Source organism: Sander vitreus, unplaced genomic scaffold (genome assembly GCF_031162955.1).
Source record: "Sander vitreus isolate 19-12246 unplaced genomic scaffold, sanVit1 ctg709_0, whole genome shotgun sequence".
NCBI classification, from domain to species: domain Eukaryota; kingdom Metazoa; phylum Chordata; class Actinopteri; order Perciformes; family Percidae; genus Sander; species Sander vitreus.
Window position 1 is genome coordinate 1 of NW_027595797.1, and position 12,383 is coordinate 12,383.

Consider the following 12,383-nt stretch of genomic DNA (forward strand, 5'->3'; position numbering starts at 1 on the left):
GGCAGAGCTGGAGGATGAGAGATTGGCATCAATTTCCCTGGTGGAGGTTGCTGAGGTAGTTAAACAACTCCACAGTGGCAAAGCCCCAGGAATTGATGAGATCCGTCCAGAAATGCTTAAAGCTCTGGGTGTGGAGGGGTTGTCTTGGTTGACACGCCTCTTCAACATTGCGTGGAAGTCTGGGACGGTGCCTAAGGAGTGGCAGACCGGGGTGGTGGTTCCCCTTTTTTAAAAGGGGGACCAGAGGTGTGTGCCAATTACAGGGGTATCACACTTCTCAGCCTCCCGGTAAAGTCTACTCAAGGTGCTGGAAAGGAGGGTTCGGTCGATAGTCGAATCTCAGGTTGAAGAGGAACAATGCAGTTCCGTCCTGGTCGTGGAACAACGGACCAGATCTTTACTCTCGCAAGGATCCTGGAGGGAGCCTGGGAGTATGCTTAACCAGTCTACATGTGTTTTGTGGATCTGGAGAAGGCGTATGACCGGGTGCCCGGGAGATACTGTGGGAGGTGCTGCGGGAGTGCAGGGGTGAGGGTCCCTTCTCAGGGCCATCAATCTCTGTACGACCAAAGCGAGAGCTGTGTCGGGTTCTCGGCAGTAAGTCGGACTCGTTTCAGGTGAGAGTTGGCCTCCGCCAGGGCTGCGCTTTGTCACCAATCCTGTTTGTAGTATTTATGGACAGGATATCGAGGCGTGAGTCGGGGTGGAGAGGGGTTGCAGTTCGGTGGGCTGGGGATCTCATCGCTGCTTTTGCAGATGATGTGGTCCTGATGGCATCATCGGCCTGTGACCTTCAGCACTCACTGGATCGGTTCGCAGCCGAGTGTGAAGCGGCTGGGATGAGGATCAGCACCTCTAAATCGGAGGCCATGGTTCTCAGCAGGAAACCGATGGAGTGCCTTCTCCAGGTAGGGAATGAGTCCTTACCCCAAGTGAAGGAGTTCAAGTACCTTGGGGGTCTTGTTCGCGAGTGAGGGGACAATGGAGCGGGAGATTGGTCGGAGGAATCGGCACAGCAGGTGCGGTATTACATTCAATTTATCGCACCGTTGTGGAAAAGAGAGCTGAGCCAGAAGGCAAAGCTCTCAATCTACCCGGTCAGTTTTGTTCCTACCCTCACCTATGGTCATGAAGGCTGGGTCATGACCGAAAGAACAAGATCCAGGGTACAAGCGGCCGAAATGGGTTTCCTCAGGAGGGTAGCTGGCGTCTCCCTTAGAGATAGGGTGAGAAGCTCAGTTATCCGTGAGGAGCTCGGAGTAGAGCCGCTGCTCGCTCTGCGTCGAAAGGAGCCAGTTGAGGTGGTTCGGGCATCTGGTAAGGATGCCCCCTGGGCGCCTCCCTAGGGAGGTGTTCAGGCACGTCCAGCTGGGAGGAGGCCTCGGGGAGACCCAGGACTAGGTGGAGGGATTATATCTCTAACCTGGCCTGGGAACGCCTCGGGATCCCCCAGTCGGAGCTGGTTAATGTGGCCCGGGAAAGGGAAGTTTGGGGTCCCCCTGCTGGAGCTGCTACCCCGCGACCCGACCCGGATAAGCGGATGAAGATGGATGGATGGATGGAAGAATACATATAGCAACAGGCTAAATGAATGAATAAATATGGAACAAAACAAATGAAAGAATGCTTAAAAATACAGCAGTGTTAATTACAGTACCGAGAAAAAAGAGAGCAAAAAAAGCAATTCAACTTGTTGGTTTGAAGATGAATGTAGTTGAACTACCAGAGAGCTACTGCAAAATGTATAGGTGCACTACTAGTGTGATTACATGTAGTTGAGTACTCCTCAACCCCAAACTGCGTCTTCAACAGTTTTGAGAACCTCTGGGGGTTCATGCGTCTTTAAATAGCTTGTTTTCACTTGGTACGCACTCGCTACGGCCATACCACCCTGAACACGCCCGATCTCGATCCGATCTCGGAAGCTAAGCAGGGTCGGGCCGGGTCAGTACTTGGATGGGAGACCGCCTGGGAATACCCGGTGCTGTAAGCTTTTCTTTTCCGTCAGCAGAGGGCGCTAGTAATGGTCAAATGAAGCAAAGCAAAACACTGTCTTTCATTTTCTGAGCTCACTAGATGCCACTTTCTGTTCAACAAAGGGTTGAAAACACACATGAATTGCCATTCCCTTTAACCCTTTTCTTTGAACAGAGTGCCATCTAGTGAGCTTAGAAATCAAGACAGTGGTTTACAAGCTTCATTTCACCATCGCAGAAGCGCTACTCCTCCTTTGCTGGAGACAGAGCTGACAAGGAAACTGTCACGGAGGATGCAACTTTTTTTTGGAAGCAACATCTTTAATTAAAACTAAAATAAACAACCTCACAGTGTTCAACAATTCAAGTAGGAGTTCATGCACTTTGACCATGAGATTCTTTGTTCTTGTTCATTCAAGATTGTGCCGATCTGGATAGTTTGAAATCAAAGATATCTACATTTTGGATCATGCAAATTTACGAGAAGGCGACAAGTCACTCAAGTCTGAGTAAGGTAAAGTTCAAAAGAATTGAAATAATTACAGTAATGAAAAAAATAAACATGGAAATACATACATGTAAGAATACATATAGCAACAGGCTAAATGAATGAATAAATATGGAACAAAACAAATGAAAGAATGCTTACATCTAGCAGTGTTAATTACAGTACCGAAAAAAAGAGAGCAAAAAAAGCAATTCAACTTGTTGGTTCGAAGATGAATGTAGTTGAACTACCAGAGAGCTACTGCAAAATGTATAGGTGCACTACTAGTGTGATTACATGTAGTTGAGTACTCCTCAGCCCCAAACTGCGTCTTCAACAGTTTGAGAACCTCTGGGGTTCATCGTCTTTTAAATAGCTTGTTTTTCACTTGGTGCACTACGCTTACGGCCATACCACCCTGAACACGCCCGATCTCGTCCGATCTCGGAAGCTAAGCAGAGGTCGGGCGGATCAGTACTTGGATGGGAGACCGCCTGGGAATACCGGTGCTGTAAGCTTTTCTTTTCCGTCAGCAGAGGAGCGCTAGTAATGGTCAAATGAAGCTAAAAGCAAAACACTGTCTTCATTTTCTGAGCTCACTAGATGCCACTTTCTGTTCAGTGAACAGATGATTGCCATCTGCCCTTTAGCTGAGTGCCATCTATGAGCAATAAAGACAGTGGTTTTGCAAGCTCGTTTCACCATCGCCAGAGGGCGCTATACTCCCCCTTTGCTGGAGACAGAGCTGACAAGGAAACTGTGCAGGAGGATGCAACTGGAGGCAACATCTTTAATTAAAACTAAAATAAACAACCTCACAGTGTTCAACAATTCAAGTAGGAGTTCATGCACTTTGACCATGAATTCTTTGTTCTTGTTCTTCAAGATTGTGCCGATCTGGATAGTTTTGAAATCAAAGATATCTACATTTTGGATCATGCAAATTTACGGAAGGCGACAAGTCACTCAAGTCTGAGTAAAGGTAAAGTTCAAAAGAATTGAGAAATAATTACAGTAATGAAAAAATAAACATGGAAATACATACATGTAAGAATACATATACTTCTCCGGGAACCATCACCTTATCGTGGTGGAGAGGTTTGTGTGTCCCTATGAACCTGAGGGCTGTGTTGTCTGGAGCTTTGTGCTCCTGGTAGAGGTCTCCCAAGGCAAAGTGGTCTCAGGTGAGGGCCAGACAAGAATGGTTCAAAAATCCTATGAAAAATCGAGGAAGGGATGAAGTGACCCTGCCCGGAGGAAGCCCGGGGCCCCGTCTGGAGCCAGGCCCAGATGGAGGGCTCGTCAGCGGCGTCTGGTGGCCGGGTTTGCCACGGAGCCCGGTCGGGCACAGCCCGAAAAAGCTACGTGGCGGACATCCCTCCATCCCATGGGCCCACCACCTGTGGGAGGAACCGCTGGGGTCGGGTGCGCTGCCACATGGGTGGCAGTGAAGGTCAGGGGCCTCAGGCGGACCAGACCCGGGCAGCAGAGGCTGGCTCTGGGGGACGTGGAATGTCACCTCTCTGTGGGGGGAAGGAGCCGGAACTTGTGCGGGAGGTGGAGCGCTACCGGTTAGATCTGGTGGGGCTTACCTCTACGCACAGTCTTGGTTCTGGAACCATACTCCTGGATAGGGGGTTGGACTCTTTTCTTCTCCGGAGTTGCCCAGGGTGTGAGGCGCCGGGCGGGTGTGGGGATACTCACAAGCCCCCGGCTGGCGCCGCTACGTTGGAGTTTAACCCGGTGGGACGAGAGGAGTCGCCTCCCTACGCCTGCGAGGTTGTGGGGAAAACTCTGACTGTTGTTTGTGCATATGCACCAAACAAGAGTTCAGAGTATTCGGCCTTCTTGGAGACCTTGAGTGGAGTCCTGCATGGGGCTCCAGTCGGGGACTCCATAGTTCTGCTGGGGGGACTTCAGCGCGCACGTGGGTAATGATGGAGACACATGGAGAGGCGTGATTGGGAGGAACGGCCTCCTGATCTAAACCAGAGTGGTTGTTTGTTGTTGGACTTCTGTGCTAGTCATGGATTGTCTATAGCGAACACCATGTTCGAACATAGGGATGCTCATAAGTGTACTTGGTACCCAGAGCACCCTAGGCCAAAGGTCAATGATCGATTTTATAATCGTTTCATCTGATCTGAGGCCATATGTTTTGGACACTCGGGTGAAGAGAGGGGCGGAGCTGTCAACCGATCACCATCTGGTGGTGAGTTGGGTCAGGGGTGGGGGAAGACTCTGGACAGACCTGGTAAGCCCAAGCGGGTAGTGCGGGTAAGTGGGAACGTCTGGAGGAGGCCCCTGTCCGACAGACTTTCAACTCACACCTCCGGCGGAGCTTTTCGTGCATCCCTGTGGAGGCTGGGGGCATTGAACCTGAGTGGACAATGTTCAAAGTTTCCATTGCTGAAGCTGCGGTGAGGAGCTGTGGTCTTAGGGTCTTAGGTGCCTCAAGGGGCGGTAGCCCACGAACACCGTGGTGGACACCGGTGGTCAGGGAAGCCGTCCGACTGAAGAAGGAGTCTTTCCGGGATATGTTATCCCAGGCGACTCCGGAGGCAGTTGCAAGGTACCGAAGGGCCCGAAGGAGCTGCAGCCTCTGCCGTGAAAGAGGCAAAGCAGCGTGTGTGGGAGAAGTTCGGAGAAGACATGGAGAAGGACTTTTGGTCGGCACCAAGGTACTTCTGGAAAACCGTTCGCCACCTCAGGAGGGGAAGCGGGAGAACCATCAAGCTGTGTACAGTAAGGATGGGGACGCTGTTGACCTCAACTGAGGAGGTAATAGAGGGCGGTGGAAGGAGCACTTTGAGGAACTCCTAAATCCGACTAATCGCCCTCTATGGTAGAGGCAGAGCTGGAGGATGAGGGGGATTGGCATCAATTTCCCTGGTGGAGGTTGCTGAGGTAGTTAAACAACTCCACAGTGGCAAAGCCCCAGGAATTGATGAGATCCGTCCAGAAATGCTTAAAGCTCTGGGTGTGGAGGGGTTGTCTTGGTTGACACGCCTCTTCAACATTGCGTGGAAGTCTGGGGACGGTGCCTAAGGAGTGGCAGACCGGGGTGGTGGTTCCCCTTTTTTAAAAGGGGGACCAGAGGAGTGTGTGCCAATTACAGGGTATCACACTTCTCAGCCTCCCGGTAAAGTCTACTCAAGGTGCTGGAAAGGAGGGTTCGGTCGATAGTCGAATCTCAGGTTGAAGAGGAACAATGCGGATTCCGTCCTGGTCGTGGAACAACGGACCAGATCTTTACTCTCGCAAGGATCCTGGAGGGAGCCTGGGAGTATGCCCAACCAGTCTACATGTGTTTTGTGGATCTGGAGAAGGCGTATGACCGGGTGCCCCGGGAGATACTGTGGGAGGTGCTGCGGGAGTACAGGGTGAGGGGTCCCTTCTCAGGGCCATCCAATCTCTGTACGACCCAAAGCGAGAGCTGTGTCGGGTTCTCGGCAGTAAGTCGGACTCGTTTCAGGTGAGAGTTGGCCTCCGCCAGGGCTCAAACTTTGTCACCAATCCTGTTTGTAGTATTTATGGACAGGATATCGAGGCGTAGTCGGGGTGGAGAGGGGTTGCAGTTCGGTGGGCTGGGGATCTCATCGCTGCTTTTTGCAGATGATGTGGTCCTGATGGCATCATCGGCCTGTGACCTTCAGCACTCACTGGATCGGTTCGCAGCCCGAGTGTGAAGCGGCTGGGATGAGGATCAGCACCTCTAAATCGGAGGCCATGGTTCTCAGCAGGAAACCGATGGAGTGCCTTCTCCAGGTAGGGAATGAGTCCTTACCCCAAGTGAAGGAGTTCAAGTACCTTGGGGTCTTGTTCGCAGTGAGGGGACAATGGAGCGGGAGATTGGTCGGAGAATCGGCACAGCAGGTGCGGTATTACATTCAATTTATCGCACCGTTGTGACGAAAAGAAAGCTGAGCCAGAAGGCAAAGCTCTCAATCTACCGGTCAGTTTTTGTTCCTACCCTCACCTATGGTCATGAAGGCTGGGTCATGACCGAAGAACAAGATCCAGGGTACAAGCGGCCGAAATGGGTTTCCTCAGGAGGGTAGCTGGCGTCTCCCTTAGAGATAGGGTGAGAAGCTCAGTTATCCGTGAGGAGCTCGGGAGTAGAGCCGCTGCTCCTTTGCGTCGAAAGGAGCCAGTTGAGGTGGTTCGGGCATCTGGTAAGGATGCCCCCTGGGCGCCTCCCTAGGGAGGTTTCCAGGCACGTCCAGCTGGGAGGAGGCCTCGGGGGAGACCCAGGACTAGGTGGAGGGATTATATCTCTAACCTGGCCTGGGAACGCCTCGGGATCCCCCAGTCGGAGCTGGTTAATGTGGCCCGGGAAAGGGAAGTTTGGGGTCCCCTGCTGGAGCTGCTACCCCCGCGACCCGACCCCGGATAAGCGGATGAAGATGGATGGATGGATGGAAGAATACATATAGCAACAGGCTAAATGAATGAATAAATATGGAACAAAACAAATGAAAGAATGCTTAAAAATACAGCAGTGTTACTTACAGTACCGAAAAAAAGAGAGCAAAAAAAAGCAATTCAACTTGTTGGTTCGAAGATGAATATAGTTGAACTACCAGAGAGCTACTGCAAAATGTGTAGGTGCACTACTAGTGTGATTACATGTAGTTGAGTACTCCTCAACCCCAAACTGCGTCTTCAACAGTTTTGAGAACCTCTGGGGTTCATCGTCTTTAAATAGCTTGTTTTCACTTGGTACACTCGCTTACGGCCATACCACCCTGAACACGCCCGATCTCGTCCGATCTCGGAAGCTAAGCAGGGTCGGGCGGGTCAGTACTTGGATGGGAGACCGCCTGGGAATACCGGTGCTGTAAGCTTTTCTTTTCCGTCAGCAGAGGGGCGCTAGTAATGGTCAAATGAAGCAAAGCAAAACACTGTCTTCATTTTCTGAGCTCACTAGATGCCACTTTCTGTTCAACAAAGGGTTGAAAACACACTGAATTGCCATTCCTTTAACCCTTTTCTTTGAACAGGGTGCCATCTAGTGAGCTTAGAAAATAAAGACAGTGGTTTCTAAGCTTCATTTCACCATCATCAGAGGCGCTACTCCTCCTTTGCTGGAGACAGAGCTGACAAGGAAACTGTACGGAGGATGCAACTTTTTTTTGGAAGCAACATCTTTAATTAAAACTAAAATAAACAACCTCACAGTGTTCAACAATTCAAGTAGGAGTTCATGCACTTTGACCATGAATTCTTTGTTCTTGTTCTTCAAGATTGTGCCGATCTGGATAGTTTTGAAATCAAAGATATCTACATTTTGGATCATGCAAATTTACGGAAGACGACAAGTCACTCAAGTCTGAGTAAAGGTAAAGTTCAAAAGAATTGAGAAATAATTACAGTAATGAAAAAAATAAACATGGAAATACATACATGTAAGAATACATATAGCAACAGGCTAAATGAATGAATAAATATGGAACAAAACAAATGAAAGAATGCTTAAAAAATACAGCAGTGTTAATTACAGTACCGAAAAAAAGAGAGCAAAAAAAAGCAATTCAACTTGTTGGTTCGAAGATGAATGTAGTTGAACTACCAGAGAGCTACTGCAAAATGTATAGGTGCACTACTAGTGTGATTACATGTAGTTGAGTACTCCTCAACCCCCAAACTGCGTCTTCAACAGTTTTGAGAACCTCTGGGGTTCATCGTCTTTAAATAGCTTGTTTTCACTTGGTACACTCGCTACGGCCATACCACCCTGAACACGCCCGATCTCGTCCGATCTCGGAAGCTAAGCAGGGTCGGGCCGGGTCAGTACTTGGATGGGAGACCGCCTGGGAATACCCGGTGCTGTAAGCTTTTCTTTTCCGTCAGCAGAGGGCGCTAGTAATGGTCAAATGAAGCAAAGCAAAACACTGTCTTCATTTTCTGAGCTCACTAGATGCCACTTTCTGTTCAACAAAGGGTTGAAAAACACACTGAATTGCCATTCCTTTAACCCTTTTCTTTGAACAGGGATTGCCATCTAGTGAGCTTAGAAAAAATAAAGACAGTGGTTTCTAAAGCTTCATTCACCATCGCCAGAGGCGCTACTCCTCCTTTGCTGGAGACAGAGCTGACAAAGGAAACTGTACGGAGGATGCAACTTTTTTTTGGAAGCAACATCTTTAATTAAAACTAAAATAAACAACCTCACAGTGTTCAACAATTCAAGTAGGAGTTCATGCACTTTGACCATGAATTCTTTGTTCTTGTTCTTCAAGATTGTGCCGATCTGGATAGTTTTGAAATCAAAGATATCTACATTTTGGATCATGCAAATTTACGGAAGACGACAAGTCACTCAAGTCTGAGTAAGGTAAAGTTCAAAGAATTGAGAAATAATTACAGTAATGAAAAAAAATAAACATGGAAATACATACATGTAAGAATACATATAGCAACAGGCTAAATGAATGAATAAATATGGAACAAAACAAATGAAAGAATGCTTAAAAAAATACAGCAGTGTTAATTACAGTACCGAAAAAAAGAGCAAAAAAAGCAATTCAGCTTGTTGGTTCGAAGATGAATGTGGTTGAACTACCAGAGAGCTACTGCAAAATGTATAGGTGCACTACTAGTGTGATTACATGTAGTTGAGTACTCCTCAACCCCAAACTGCGTCTTCAACAGTTTTGAGAACCTCTGGGGTTCATCGTCTTTAAATAGCTTGTTTTCACTTGGTACACTCAGCTTACGGCCATACCACCCTGAACACGCCCGATCTCGTCCGATCTCGGAAGCTAAGCAGGGTCGGGCCGAGGTCAGTACTTGGATGGGAGACCGCCTGGGAATACCCGGTGCTGTAAGCTTTTCTTTTCCGTCAGCAGAGGGCGCTAGTAATGGTCAAATGAAGCAAAAGCAAAAACACTGTCTTCATTTTCTGAGCTCACTAGATGCCACTTTCTGTTCAACAAAGGGTTGAAAACACACTGAATTGCCATTCCTTTAACCCTTTTCTTTGAACAGAGATTGCCATCTAGTGAGCTTAGAAAAATAAAGACAGTGGTTTCTAAGCTTCATTTCACCATCGTCAGAGGCGCTACTCCTCCTTTGCTGGAGACAGAGCTGACAAGGAAACTGTACGGAGGATGCAACTTTTTTTTGGAAGCAACATCTTTAATTAAAAACTAAAATAAACAACCTCACAGTGTTCAACAATTCAAGTAGGAGTTCATGCACTTTGACCATGAATTCTTTGTTCTTGTTCTTCAAGATTGTGCCGATCTGGATAGTTTTGAAATCAAAGATATCTACATTTTGGATCATGCAAATTTACGGAAGACGACAAGTCACTCAAGTCTGAGTAAGGTAAAGTTCAAAGAATTGAGAAATAATTACAGTAATGAAAAAAATAAACATGGAAATACATACATGTAGAATACATATAGCAACAGGCTAAATGAATGAATAAATATGGAACAAAACAAATGAAAGAATGCTTAAAAATACAGCAGTGTTAATTACAGTACCCGAAAAAAAGAGCAAACAAAAAGCAATTCAACTTGTTGGTTCGAAGATGAATGTAGTTGAACTACCAGAGCTACTGCAAAATGTGTAGGTGCACTACTAGTGTGATTACATGTAGTTGAGTACTCCTCAACCCCAAACTGCGTCTTCAACAGTTTTGAGAACCTCTGGGGTTCATCGTCTTTAAATAGCTTGTTTTTCACTTGTACACTTGCTTTCACGGCCATACCACCCTGAACACGCCCGATCTCGTCCGATCTCGGAAGCTAAGCAGGGTCGGGCCGGGTCAGTACTTGGATGGGAGACCGCCTGGGAATACCCGGTGCTGTAAGCTTTCTTTTCCGTCAGCAGAGGGCGCTAGTAATGGTCAAATGAAGCAAAAGCAAAACACTGTCTTCATTTTCTGAGCTCACTAGATGCCACTTTCTGTTCAACAAAGGGTTGAAAACACACTGAATTGCCATTCCTTTAACCCTTTTCTTTGAACAGAGATTGCCATCTAGTGAGCTTAGAAAAACAAAGACAGTGGTTTCTCAAAGCTTCATTTCACCATCGCCAGGCGCTACTCCTCCTTTGCTGGAGACAGAGCTGACAAAGGAAACTGTACGGAGGATGCAACTTTTTTTGTTTAGGCTTAACATCTTTAATTAAAACTAAAATAAACAACCTCACAGTGTTCAACAATTCAAGTAGGAGTTCATGCACTTTGACCATGAATTTTTTGTTCTTGTTCTTCAAGATTGTGCCGATCTGGATAGTTTGAAATCAAAGATATCTACATTTTTGGATCATGCAAATTTCTGGGAAGGCGACAAGTCACTCAAGTCTGAGTAAAGGTAAAGTTCAAAAGAATTGAGAAATAATTACAGTAATGAAAAAATAAACATGGAAATACATACATGTAAGAATACATATAGCAACAGGCTAAATGAATGAATAAATATGGAACAAAACAAATGAAAGAATGCTTAAAAATACAGCAGTGTTAATTACACTACCGAAAAAAAAGAGCAAAAAAGCAGATTCAACTTGTTGGTTCGAAGATGAATGTAGTTGAACTACCAGAGAGCTACTGCAAAATGTATAGGTGCACTACTAGTGTGATTACATGTAGTTGAGTACTCCTCAACCCCAAACTGCGTCTTCAACAGTTTTGAGAACCTCTGGGGTTCATCGTCTTTAAATAGCTTGTTTTCACTTGGTACACTCAGCACGGCCATACCACCCTGAACACGCCCGATCTCGTCCGATCTCGGAAGCTAAGCAGGGTCGGGCCGGGTCAGTACTTGGATGGGAGACCGCCTGGGAATACCGGTGCTGTAAGCTTTTCTTTTCAGTCAGCAGAGAGGCGCTAGTAATGGTCAAATGAAGCAAAGCAAACACACTGTCTTCATTTCTGAGCTCACTAGATGCCACTTTCTGTTCAACAAAGGGTTGAAAACACACTGAATTGCCATTCCTTTAACCCTTTTCTTTGAACAGGGATTGCCATCTAGTGAGCTTAGAAAATAAAGACAGTGGTTTCGCAAAGCTTCATTCACCATCGCCAGAGGCGCTACTCACTCCTTTGCTGGAGACAGAGCTGACAAGGAAACTGTACGGAGGATGCAACTTTTTTTTGGAAGCAACATCTTTAATTAAAACTAAAATAAACAACCTCACAGTGTTCAACAATTCAAGTAGGAGTTCATGCACTTTGACCATGAATTCTTTGTTCTTGTTCTTCAAGATTGTGCCGATCTGGATAGTTTTGAAATCAAAGATATCTACATTTTGGATCATGCAAATTCTACGGAAGACGACAAGTCACTCAAGTCTGAGTAAAGGTAAAGTTCAAAAGAATTGAGAAATAATTACAGTAATGAAAAAAATAAACATGGAAATACATACATGTAAGAATACATATAGCAACAGGCTAAATGAATGAATAAATATGGAACAAAACAAATGAAAGAATGCTTAAAAAATACAGCAGTGTTAATTACAGTACCGAAAAAAAGAGAGCAAAAAAAGCAATTCAACTTGTTGGTTCGAAGATGAATGTAGTTGAACTACCAGAGAGCTACTGCAAAATGTATAGGTGCACTACTAGTGTGATTACATGTAGTTGAGTACTCCTCAACCCCAAACTGCGTCTTCAACAGTTTTGAGAACCTCTGGGGTTCATCGTCTTTAAATAGCTTGTTTTCACTTTAGGTACACTCAGCTTACGGCCCTACCACCCTGAACACGCCCGATCTCGTCCGATCTCGGAAGCTAAGCAGGGGTCGGGCCGGGTCAGTACTTGGATGGGGAGACCGCCTGGGAATACCCGGTGCTGTAAGCTTTTCTTTTCCGTCAGCAGAGGCGCTAGTAATGGTCAAATGAAGCAAAAAGCAAAAACACTGTCTTCATTTCTGGGCTCACTAGATGCCACTTTCTGTTCAACA

The 12,383-nt window shown here is 46.6% G+C and overlaps 7 non-coding genes and 1 pseudogene across 7 annotated transcripts; all 8 read left to right on the top strand.

Annotated features, from left to right (window-relative positions):
- Nucleotides 1-1,874: 1,874 nt before the first annotated feature.
- On the top strand, nt 1,875-1,993 carry LOC144514831 (5S ribosomal RNA). The gene has a single exon (XR_013501586.1). It is a non-coding gene; the product is annotated as a 5S ribosomal RNA (ribosomal RNA).
- An 870-nt stretch (nt 1,994-2,863) lies between these two features.
- Nucleotides 2,864-2,981, top strand: LOC144514827 (5S ribosomal RNA; annotated as a pseudogene).
- A 4,212-nt stretch (nt 2,982-7,193) lies between these two features.
- Nucleotides 7,194-7,310, top strand: LOC144514830 (5S ribosomal RNA). The gene has a single exon (XR_013501585.1). It is a non-coding gene; the product is annotated as a 5S ribosomal RNA (ribosomal RNA).
- An 873-nt stretch (nt 7,311-8,183) lies between these two features.
- LOC144514829 (5S ribosomal RNA) lies at nt 8,184-8,301 on the top strand. Its single transcript, XR_013501584.1, has one exon. It is a non-coding gene; the product is annotated as a 5S ribosomal RNA (ribosomal RNA).
- Nucleotides 8,302-9,176: 875 nt separating this feature from the next.
- On the top strand, nt 9,177-9,296 carry LOC144514824 (5S ribosomal RNA). Its single transcript, XR_013501580.1, has one exon. It is a non-coding gene; the product is annotated as a 5S ribosomal RNA (ribosomal RNA).
- An 873-nt stretch (nt 9,297-10,169) lies between these two features.
- LOC144514828 (5S ribosomal RNA) lies at nt 10,170-10,288 on the top strand. The gene has a single exon (XR_013501583.1). It is a non-coding gene; the product is annotated as a 5S ribosomal RNA (ribosomal RNA).
- Nucleotides 10,289-11,164: 876 nt separating this feature from the next.
- On the top strand, nt 11,165-11,280 carry LOC144514825 (5S ribosomal RNA). Its single transcript, XR_013501581.1, has one exon. It is a non-coding gene; the product is annotated as a 5S ribosomal RNA (ribosomal RNA).
- An 879-nt stretch (nt 11,281-12,159) lies between these two features.
- On the top strand, nt 12,160-12,280 carry LOC144514826 (5S ribosomal RNA). The gene has a single exon (XR_013501582.1). It is a non-coding gene; the product is annotated as a 5S ribosomal RNA (ribosomal RNA).
- Nucleotides 12,281-12,383: the final 103 nt, after the last annotated feature.